Here is an 11,492-nt window from a genome sequence, read left to right as displayed (position 1 = left end):
CCAAAAAGGTCCAGATGTCCTTTATAGACAGGTGTCCTTTATAGACAGGTTTATGATATAGCAAATGGTTATACTGAATGGACATTTTCTTCATAAACATGAGTCATTCTTAGAAAGAGGTGCTATTTAGAATCAATCAGATGTTTTGTGAGGGTGTGGTAAATGTTAATTAAGGTAAATACTATCTCTATAGACTTGTATTCTTTATATAATATATTCTGTATTTATTCTTTATATAAAAATACTATCTCTATAGACTTGTATTCTTTATATAATATATTCTGTATTTATTCTTTATCTAAAAGATTTTTAATTGGATAAATGCCAAATAAAGACAAGTTTTCTTTTTGTACAGGAATTCCTTTCTTGATAAGATTTCTTTATACAGAAAGATGTTTAGATGTTTAAAGACATCTTTTTATTGATGTCCATGATAAAATTGACATTTTTTGTATTTCTTGTCTTTAAGGAAACCTCTGTATAAGAAATTATAAACAGACAGGGAGAGAAGGGTTCCATTGAAAACAGGTGCCCTTAATATGGAGGTTTACATTTAAGATATTTCTCTCATCTATGTTTTTAAAAGATGTGTCTCCTATATCTCTATTTATAGACATGCCTTTATACAGAGGTGTCCTTTCTAGACAAGTTTGCTTTGGTGTCCCTTATAAACATGTGTCCTTTTTACAGAGGTATCCTATATGTAGAGGTGTCCATTATGTAGAGGTAGTGTCACCAGTAATGACTGTATAGAGACATCATCTCCACTCCCTCAAAGTTCACACAAGACTTTATAAGAGTGTAACATTACTCATATCCTGGTAAATGGCTATCCTAACATAAAAATCCATTGCTATCTGTCACAATGAAAACCACTTTCTGCTGGCGCCTCCAATTCTTTTAAATGTCAATTGACAACATCACTGGTGTATTTTTTTTCTACAGAACTTATCCCATAAAATTACCTTAAAATCAGTTTAACTTGTTTAAGAGAGTATTTACATATTTATAGACATAGTCATAATGTCAGAGACCTTATTCTAATTCCACCAGCTTTCATAATGAAAACTTAAGCAGACATTGATTTGAAAGACATGAGCCTACAGAAAACTGAGTATCCTTGCTACATATTCACCTGGTGGCACTTCTGATGGGTAGGCACATCATGGGCCTGAAATAATTGTGATTCCTCATGCAACACACTCCTGTATCTAGTTACAGCCTCGTGTAAAAACTTTGCAGAATATTTTCACTTTGTTATAATGGTGACACTTTAGATGTCTGTGATAATGTTGGTCACTACAGAGTTTTAAAACAGGAAATCTATACTTATTCTATAATTTCAGGGACTGCTGTAATTTTTTTTTAATAAAGACGTCATATTAAATGTAATATTTTGATGCAATTTCTTAACGTATATTTAGAAAATTGATAAATGAAGTTTTTCTTCTAATAATTTTTTTTTTTTTTCAATTTTAACTTTTTTCATCGACTTTCAATTCAGAATTGTTTCTTTTATTTCATAGTCTTGTTCTGGGATGCATTTTTTCCTCAACTTTTTCTGTTTTCAGAGATAGAGCAAACATACTGCTGTTGCCATTACAAAATTTCTTGTACTAAAGTACTGCGGGTTTAAACTGCTGGAACTATATGGGCACTACCGCTGTGACATTACACAGAATTGTTTTATGACCAGCATTCAAACAGTGCAACATGTGACTTCCTCTCGCTAATTGTCGCCAATTGAATAATTCTCGAAATGATGCTGGTGCCCGTCAGAGCTGGCAGCAGATACGGCCAATAATAGGTACAGCATCAATTTGGCACCAGCTGTTGAAATGTCAGACCCTGACAAAGGCAGTGTTATTATAATCATGCTTTTGGAAAATGGAAAATATAAAGCACACAATCCGTCTCTATACTGATAATGGCAGCTACAACATGTGTTAGTGAAGTAGTCGATCATCTCCGCCCACTTATAACTCGACTGTGTCGAACCTGATCTAGAAGTAGTGGATTCACTCATTATCGTGGATTATTACGATACACAAACACAGATCAAGTCCCAGCTTTTGGTCGAAAAATATTTCTGGTTATAAATTTGCTCATGTCTGTATCTTTATGGCTAAATTTAACCACCACACCATATTAGCCTGAATTTACATATTACTATATAAGTACATTGCTATAATAATGGATTATTCTATATCTTAACTCAAAACAAAGTTGAAATAACAAAGGCCCATATTTTGACACATAATTATAGATGCTAAATTTAGTTTATTATATATTATTGCTAACTTTACTGAAGTCAAGTGTTCGTTATTGAACAATGGTAAATTCACAGATGCATTAATATTTTTCACACCCTATCCATCGGTCTTTATGCTGCTTTTTATCATAACCATCCATCAAAAATCTAACTTAACATATTCTATATTCAAATCTTTCTTTCAGACTCTCATTAATGCCAGTTTTATATATAACAAATTACTTTATGAATGAAATGTATAGACTTAGAAAAATACTTTCAAGTCATAAATCATTCTGAATTGTAATAAAATGTGATTATCATTTGAATACTTTCTTCATAATCATATTGCATTCCTGAACACACAAAAAAACACAGATTCCAACACATACCACATTATTAAATAAATACACTTTTTATATATGTAACAATTGAAATCAAATATCTGTGATAATAAGAAGGAAATATTCATCAAACTTTCACCCTAACTAAATCCACATTGTATAGTGTATAATGTTACACAGTGCCTATTAAAACTTATAATCTGTATCCATGACTACCTCATGCATGACCAAATTGTAATTCTTACCCTCCCGGCTAAATAATTCAGCAGCATGTTTAAGGAAGTTCCAGCGTTAAAGGTTGAAGTTGAGAGCCATTAGTATATCTACAGTCTGTTGGTATAATCTCTTCAGTCTTAAGTCTCCACTAGGCACTGTGCCCTTATTGACAGAAAACCTCTATCATTATCTTTTATTTGATTCTATATGTTTTAACAGTTGAGTGGATCTTTGCCTCAAATGACCCGTATCTCCCATAAAAACAATCAAACTTGGGAGAACCAGTTCCTGAGGACAATGTCTAAGAGCCGTCCTCTGTTACATGTCCATTGAACTATGTACAGGTAGCCCCGGGCAGACTTTTACCTGTGTTTTTACCTAGCCGACAGGTAAGCACTTCCTTACATACAGCGCCAATTCATCTCATTGTTATCATGACAAAACTAACCACGCTCACAAATCTACACCCACAAATCATTATCACAGTGGTATAATTGACAGAGTATGACATATTTGTATGTTTACCAAATACCGTTTTTGTAATTAAAACAAAAAGTCATTGTCTTGAGGTAACAAACTTTCACTCAGCGAAGACAAAGACTATTTCATTATCAAGATAAACCCATGTTCAAATGAAAGAACAAAAAATTTAGAACTTATCTTCAAAATCAAAGCAATGCATGGTTTTTAATTTCTGTATATGATTGACATTTATGTATCATAGTATTTATCATTTTTGTACTATAGGATATATTTATCACGAAAATCAAAAAAGTTTCAAGAGAATTTATAAATGCATAATTCATGCAGTAATTACAAGTGAAGAAAAACAACAAACAATTAAAAAACCAAAAGACTAAAAGTGGGTTTAAGTATGAATTAATATCTGAAAGCAGTTTTGGTAAAATAGCAGCATAATAATAATATCCCAAGTCAATCCCTTCCCCGCCCCCTTCTTCAGGGATTTATACACAAAATCCTATCATCACACACAAGCACCACTTAGTAAAAGCTTGTAACACTCAACAAGTGCCATTCACATTACTCCAGTGTAAAACAAGGTTATAGACACAGAAACCTGATAGCCCCTTACACAACAATTACTTAATTTACAGAACGGCTGTATAGATATATCAGAAGCTGGATACCTGTAGACTGCCATGTTTCTGATGCTGGTGTAGTGATGGTCTAAAACCTAAACCCTTGGGTCAAAATATGTAATACAATTCTCTATAGTTACCATTGGCAGTGTCATGTTGGTGGACTGAGGGAGACTGGACATGGCTGGCACCAACGAAATGATCGGCACAACTGACATCGCTCCTTTAATCCTCGGCTCCAAATGTCACATGACCACCAAACGACTTTGGAGCTTGCCTAGAGGAATCAGGTTGAGACCAGAGAGAGAACATTATCAGAGGATAAAAATGTCATCTCTCTCTATCCTGATAACTAGCCAGCCCGATACACTATCTGTATCTGCTGGTCGGCTGATAAGCATGCACAGGTATCTTCGAAACGGGCAAAGTCACAAGTCCAGCGAGAACTGGCACAAATTCAAACATATTACGTACTGGTACTGAGCAGGGGGACATCATATCCTATCATAGAAGATACGAAGACATAACATACTGCCACCCTACATTGAACAAGGATGGGTCAGAGATTAGCTATATCACATGAAATATGTCAAAACAGATTCTGTACCTGGGCGTTATCTAGTTATCAGGACTGAAGGGACTACCTGTATACAAAGTCACTGATAAATGGATTAAATCAATCACTGGTTGGTTAAATCTCGGTTTAAACTACAATGACACCCTATAAGGAAATTCCTTTAATTAGAATCGTAAAAATAAAAAGTTTACTGTAATCAATAATGTTGTAAAGTAGGGTTCAGATTTTTATTACTTTGATTTTTTTTTTTACTCCTTTTAACTGTTTTTACCTCTTCAACAGATGCTCAGCCAATAACCTCATATATAACTGTTAATGTTAAAATTTCGTTTAGGAGAAGAGGCAGACCATAAAATGCTGACACGTCCATGAAAATGTCCCTGGAGAGCAGTGACGTGTCAATATCGGAGGACGACACTCACAGCTGTTGGATTGGGACATTTCTAAACTCATTTTATCTGTATGACTAAATCACTTAGTGATCTATTAATTAGTGTTTCTTACCTGTAGCCCCTAGACATGAACTCAGATTCGCTCTGCATATATCTCTAAGCAGGAAATCATTATATTGTTTTACCACGTAAATGTACTAATGACTTTGAATTTATAACGGTTGAAATGCAATACACCTGTAGTTAGAAAGAATATCCATTTCTGAAAATGATTTGGCCAAAATTGTTTATCTATATGCAAACTGAAGGAATCAAATAAAACCACCAAGTAATTTTTAATCAAATTACAATTGCCTGAAAATGTACATTATCCATTATCGTGGCTATTCCGCATGTGGAGTTTAAATATATATACCTTGAAGTTAAATGATGAATATTTCAATTACAAAACCAGAGACATTTAATTTGTTTGCCTCTAATTTCAAAATCAAAAAAAAAAGAATTCCATGTCTCTTACTTCAAAATGAAAAATTCCACAATTATTTGGACAAATTGAGCCAACGAGGTGACTTAGCCTGTGGAGTCAAATTACTGAGAAGAGCGAGAAATTCCACAGGTAGGTTTTCGCCTGGTGGACGTTTGCCGGACACTGACGGCATTGTGGAGACATTCGTTGGGGCTTTTGTATCCCACACTGACTGTGTAATTGATGGAGTTGACAAAGAGGTCATCCAATCTTAATACCTCCACACAGTCACAACCATTTTTCTTGTACTGTCTCACCACCAGAGGGCGAACTCGGCCAAGTCTTCCCTGTGTCAAATACTTTGATGGTAATAATTCAAGCTGAATACCAAGGCCTCCTGTTCTTATCAGCAGACCAGAATGTTGACTTGCTTTTAAAGGAGATGGAACTCACATTATAAATCTAACACACCAAACTCCTCAAGTTTGGCTATACCCAGGAGTCTCGGCCGTTTCTTAGTTACAAACTTATTCACAGTGTTTGAAACACTGGGTGATTCAATTCCCAAACAACTTGTTGTTGCTAAGAAAACTGAGTTGAAACCAAAATGTAAAAAATAATAAATTTAGCCCAATTTTTTTTATCTTAAATATACTGGATCACCCTTTATCAACATTATCACAAAAAGTTTTTAAAAGATTTTTTTTGATTTTTTTTTTTTTTTTGGCTTCTGAAAATGTCTTTATTGCTTCAATTTTCTTTGGAAGAAATCAAAACTGTAGATATTAGAACATCAGCATATTGTAAACCGGTCTTATGTTCACTATCACCAAATACATTATCTGCAGCAGGTGCAACGCAGTCCCACACTACAAGAGACAAATTACTTTATTTCTCTATTTCAAAGATGTCTTTGTTATTACTTGGCGCTGGATATTGCCTCAAAGAATTTAATATACCCCTGTCAATTTAAAACACATGTAATATCTTATTGAAAGTCTTGTGTTGGTCTTTGTACCATATCGACATTCCAGTCCCGGCAACGTGCCGGTAAATCCTCTGGGTTTTAACAGGGAAGTTCTGATTCTTGTCACTTTTTACCTTTGAGGTACTGACTGGGAAACATTTGTATGAAAGTGTTTAATTTTTTTCTAAGAGATTTTGTGAATTCTATCCCAAATTTTTATCTTACTTTTGATACTGGCTGTGAAAATGCTTATAATTATGTATATACCTTAAGATGAACTCAAGCTTGACGCTGATTTTTCTTTCTGTGGTCTTTCTTCTCCTGTGAGAAAGAACCGAATCCCCTTAGGAATACACATAAAATTGGGAAACAAGTTTTGACAGACAAAGTTCTTTGAAGTATGCTGTGAACTCAAGTCTTTGTGAGAGAGGATTTGTAAAGGTGGGAGCGAGATAAGGGAAATTAATCACAGCGTAGAGGGAGGGATGGAGTGTAACTCTTGACATGACTAGGATAAAACAGGGTGCTGCCGACAGAACCATGGATTCCATCATTTACCTGTACCTTCACAACCAACGACCGACTGTGTCGACAAAGCTCTTTAGTTGTTTATTGTGCCCGAGGGGCTCCATGGAATCAAGGTGGTTTCAACAACTTCATTCCATTTGGCAGGCACATCATATTAAGTACCAACGAATGTCAGGTGCAAGCCAGGTACAGGTAGAATTTTCACAGGTATTTGTATACCTGGTCATATGGATAGATCACCTGAACGAGTACTGCTATATGAGCCAGGTGAAAAGCCTACAAACCTGGCGCAAACATTACTTTCTAATTACCAGCCCAATAGAATCACTAACTGTGACGATGCCGAGTGAAATAAAAAATCTCCATATTTGGCCGTCTGCTTAATTGACTGCAATTATAAACATCAGACAGCAGGTAAATAGAATAAATCACAACTGTTTAAATTCTCATACACATTTCCACCCCATTGCATATTGGACCCAAAGAGATATTTACATTATAACAATCTATTCTCAAACATCTCCTGATTCAAATTATTCTTTATAATTCTGAATTTTATATTTTGTCTTGTCTAGCTTTGATTTCATAATCCGAAATAAATCATTACATAGAAAGTGTCTCCCTTCGATAAAAGATTGATATTTTTTTCTCCTGAATATAATTAAAGTCTACAGAAACAAAAAACTGATACACTGCCAATTTGATCAGGAAAGGTTATTTGCATTTATAATTTAGATGGAATGAATTAATTATCCTGTCAATTTGTTTTCATAATTCCATTCCTTAATCAATCATGTTATGCGATCAGAGGACTCAATAGTTATTGGTTATTCAGACAACAAATAATGACTCAGCCCATTCCTCTCCATGATAAATGAAACCGTCACAAAAACTTGTGTATTAGAATATTATGATCGTTGAGGAATTTATCTATCTTTATGTATCCATGCTTTCTGTTACTTTGTAACAGGATGTGAGGACATTTTTCTTTTCTTTTTGTTGTTGTCAATTTTATTTTCCTGAAGTCATTTCCAAACTAGATATAGTTTTGAAAGAGGAAGAAATCTAGAGTACCACGAGAAAAACTACAGATCTATAACCAGTATCTATTAACAGTTTAAAGTCTCAGAATTGATTACAAATTATCGAGACAATTTGATGGTCCAGAGGTTAAAGTGATCAAAAGGGTCATGATCCTCGGAGTTCCCAGAGAAAAACCACAGATCTTAGGCTAACTCTTAACTATAGTCTGTAACTTGTAAACCTGATGTGTGCTGACAATGGCAAATAATGAAGACATTGTAAAAGTACAATTAGATAAAAATATAACACTTTCACAGTAACTTCTTTCATTTTAAAAACCACTTTATAATGGTCAATATGACTAGTGGAAACTTAATGGTGTTCCGGAAATCTGAACCTTCATATAGTATGATCATTCAATTCATTACCAATACCTGAGTCTGGAACATTGATAAAGAAATCAGGAATTTGTGATTTATTGAGAAGTCATTAGGATATTTAGCTGTCACCAAGAATGATCCATCTGTGACCAACCAAACGATGACTTTCAACAGCCAACGCTCCAAAAATTCACACTTCTTCAGAATGATGGATGGTAATTGATTAAGTCCATCTCCTAATACGAAGTCACTGAAGCATGTGAAACACTCTGGGAATGTCACCTTTTTGCCTGAACTTACTCTAAAAGTTCCAGGACTTTTTATCACTTAAAATAATCTGACATTAAAAGGATCCACTTTATTCCTTTCTGAGACAGTTTCTCAGGACTGGGAACTTTAAAATCACATTTAACCAGACCAAAAATGGCTTTATGTTTAAAAGAACACGATAGACGCTCAATGAAATTCATTGTAGAAGCCATTGATAACCTAACAACTCTAGAAAACCTTTTTTTAAGCTATAAGAGTAAATTAACTTCCACAAAACCTCAGGTGCGATAATATTCTGTAAAATATGGTGATTTTTTTTTACCTGGGAGCCATGCATTCCCAATTACCTTGAGTCAGAAACCTGTCAACCTGACTGATCTGACAACTCAATCAAGACGGGCCAGCTAAACTCACATTTCAAGTCAATGTAGAATTTATGTATTTTGCCTTAAAAGAGGTTGATGCGATGTCGCCCCACTGGTGCCCTGTGACAGATGGAGAAATGTACGGTACCATCACCAGATTGAAATTTGTAATTCACATGACTTGGTGAAACTTTTATTTGTCAATCTATCAAGTGTAATGGATTTATTTATCCTTTAATTTTATGGATCCAATACTTCCTGAAACATCACTGTTTCGAGTTGAAATGAAACAGTAGGATGATGAAGTAGCAAAATCAAATTTCAAATTCATCTCCACGAGCATGATTTCATAAATCAAAAAGATTTGAAGCCATCAATCAGAATTGTGATATTAAAAACGTTTATATTAATAAATGTAGGTCAAAAGTTGAAGCAAAAGGTGCATTAAGTTGAAAAACTATGCAAAATATGATATATTAGGTATCAATTATTTTAATTAATAGTTCTTATAACTTTAGAATTTCTCAACTTCCCATAAAAAGGCATATGCAGACTTTCTTAACTTCCCATAAAAAGGCATATAATTCTGTGTTTTTTCTATCTATAAAAACTTACATCAGGATGTGTATCATATTGTCTACAGAGAGAAACCCTGGGGCCCCATCATGCTCCTACAGATATATATTAAACTTTCCCAAGTTGCACCTGTATGATAAGAATGAATTCCAAACAGATGATAAGCTAAACTATCTGCCAGTTCCTATCAAAAGCTGCTCCAATACCCCTAAAGCCAAGTCCATTTTACAGGTAGATTGTCCCCATGTAGAGATACAAGAATCCAATTATCCGACTACACCTGTCGGAACTATAGCACTGCCGACAAAAGTTTGGTACATCTGTAAACGGCGGCCTTCTGAACCCCGCAGGAATGACATTTACAGTCTGGCACTTAGATACTTGTCACCAAGCCATGTTAAGTCCCGGCAAAAAAGCGAAGTTCAACATTTCTAAAATTTCTTTGTAATTGCTTAGATTTGTTCTTGTTATTTGGCTTTGTTAAAGCAATTAATTATAAAATTTATCAAAAACTCTTTATGATTTCTGACAGTTTATTTCTTTTGTTTATAAAATAATTATGTGCGTGACAGATTTAAATAATTCAGACATGATGACCACAATCATCAAACTGGGACAAAAAACATATAACCTGTTTAATTAAAATATTATTTGTTTATATATACACAGATAATTTAGATAACTTAATGTTAATTCTTCATGTTTTTGCAGATACTATTTTCAATGATTTGAAAGTCATACGTATAAACATTTTACTACGGTAAGACAAATACCAAGCAGCAATTTAAATCTGACTGATGTACCATACGTGCAACATGTTTTTAAAGTAGAAGAATTGGACAAATTGGTCCTTTATCTTTTTATTGACGTGTCATCACTTGCATAAATTATATGAGCGCCAGACCTTCCTTTATAATATTTTTTTTGAAATAATATCTGATAATGCGAATGTCACCATCATCAATTCGATCCTTCTCCTGGCGACTTGTCTCAGACTGTAAGTCCTATTGTTGTTTGAATCATCGATCTGTCTGAATATGGTGTATTAAGTTTCCAGGACTTTTGCATGGCCACAGCTGGCCTGATGGAGAATTACTTCAAATGCAGCATTTGTATTCCGATAGGTGTTCGGAACAGATTTCAGGGCAAATCAAATATGCCAATACGTAGAATCAATAGCTATAATGTAAGTTTACACAAAATGGAAAATCATGTTCAACAGTCTGTGTTAATACCTGGGGACATTGAACACAATGTGCTCTCTCGGAAGACAATGGCATGTTCCTTATCAAATGAGAATTGTCATTTTGCTTGTCACATCTCTACAAGTCCATTTAACATATGTTCCATTACAGCTAACAATATGACATATATTCATTTCTAAGTTCAATGGTCTATAAACACAGAGCCAGGCTTCCTTGACAAAATTCACTGTTTAACTTGTGTATTGGTATGCCAACCAAACCAGCGATGTTTATCCATCATCGTGGAAAATGGTGAAAAACGGCCCGATTAGTCAGCGTGTGACGCACACTAAACTTTGTCAATAACATCTAGTGCCTTACCTGGTAAAAAGGCGTAGCTACAAAGAATTTTGTTTTTAACATATTAGTAGAGACAGACTCGCACAGGTAGATTATTGTTTTACCTTTAGGCATAAAATTGTCAGTAATTTTGAGAACATTCTTTGTAACACAGACCTGTTTAACGTCAATTGTTGTATAAATCAACTCGAATATTCAGCGAGTTTATCCAACTCTCACAACTATCTGTTTTACATGTTAATTTTTGAACGACTTTTAAACAACTTTCTTGAACTCAATTTAATCTGAAAATTTAAATACTGAATCTCATCTAAACGGTTTTAATAAGAACATATTGAGAAAACTGCTTTAGAAGTTCACTTTAAAGATGCTCCACCGCTGACAAATGGTAATTTTTTACTATCAAAAACAGGAGCAGACAATTAAGTATTTTTCTTTAGTTACAAAAGTTACTTAATTTACACCATTACCACCCTTTAAAAGTTTGAGCTTC

At 34.2% G+C, this 11,492-nt stretch overlaps 1 protein-coding gene across 4 annotated transcripts in view; it reads right to left on the bottom strand.

The window, feature by feature from the left end:
* The window catches only part of LOC138315222 (uncharacterized), a 75,471-nt gene that overhangs the window by 11,882 nt on the left and 52,097 nt on the right, over positions 1 to 11,492 (bottom strand). Inside the window, exon 1 of one of the 4 annotated variants that reach the window (XM_069256080.1) lies at positions 4,052 to 4,270. The exons of the other annotated variants lie outside the window; for them this stretch is intronic. The gene's annotated coding sequence lies outside the window, so the exon portion shown is untranslated. Of the gene's footprint in view, positions 1 to 4,051; positions 4,271 to 11,492 lie in introns of those variants that run through there. 4 annotated transcript variants of the gene reach the window in all.

This window comes from Argopecten irradians, chromosome 2, assembly GCF_041381155.1.
Source record: "Argopecten irradians isolate NY chromosome 2, Ai_NY, whole genome shotgun sequence".
NCBI lineage: Eukaryota > Metazoa > Mollusca > Bivalvia > Pectinida > Pectinidae > Argopecten > Argopecten irradians.
The sequence above is the reverse complement of the archived record's forward strand: the minus strand, read 5'-3'. Positions and strand labels throughout refer to the sequence as shown.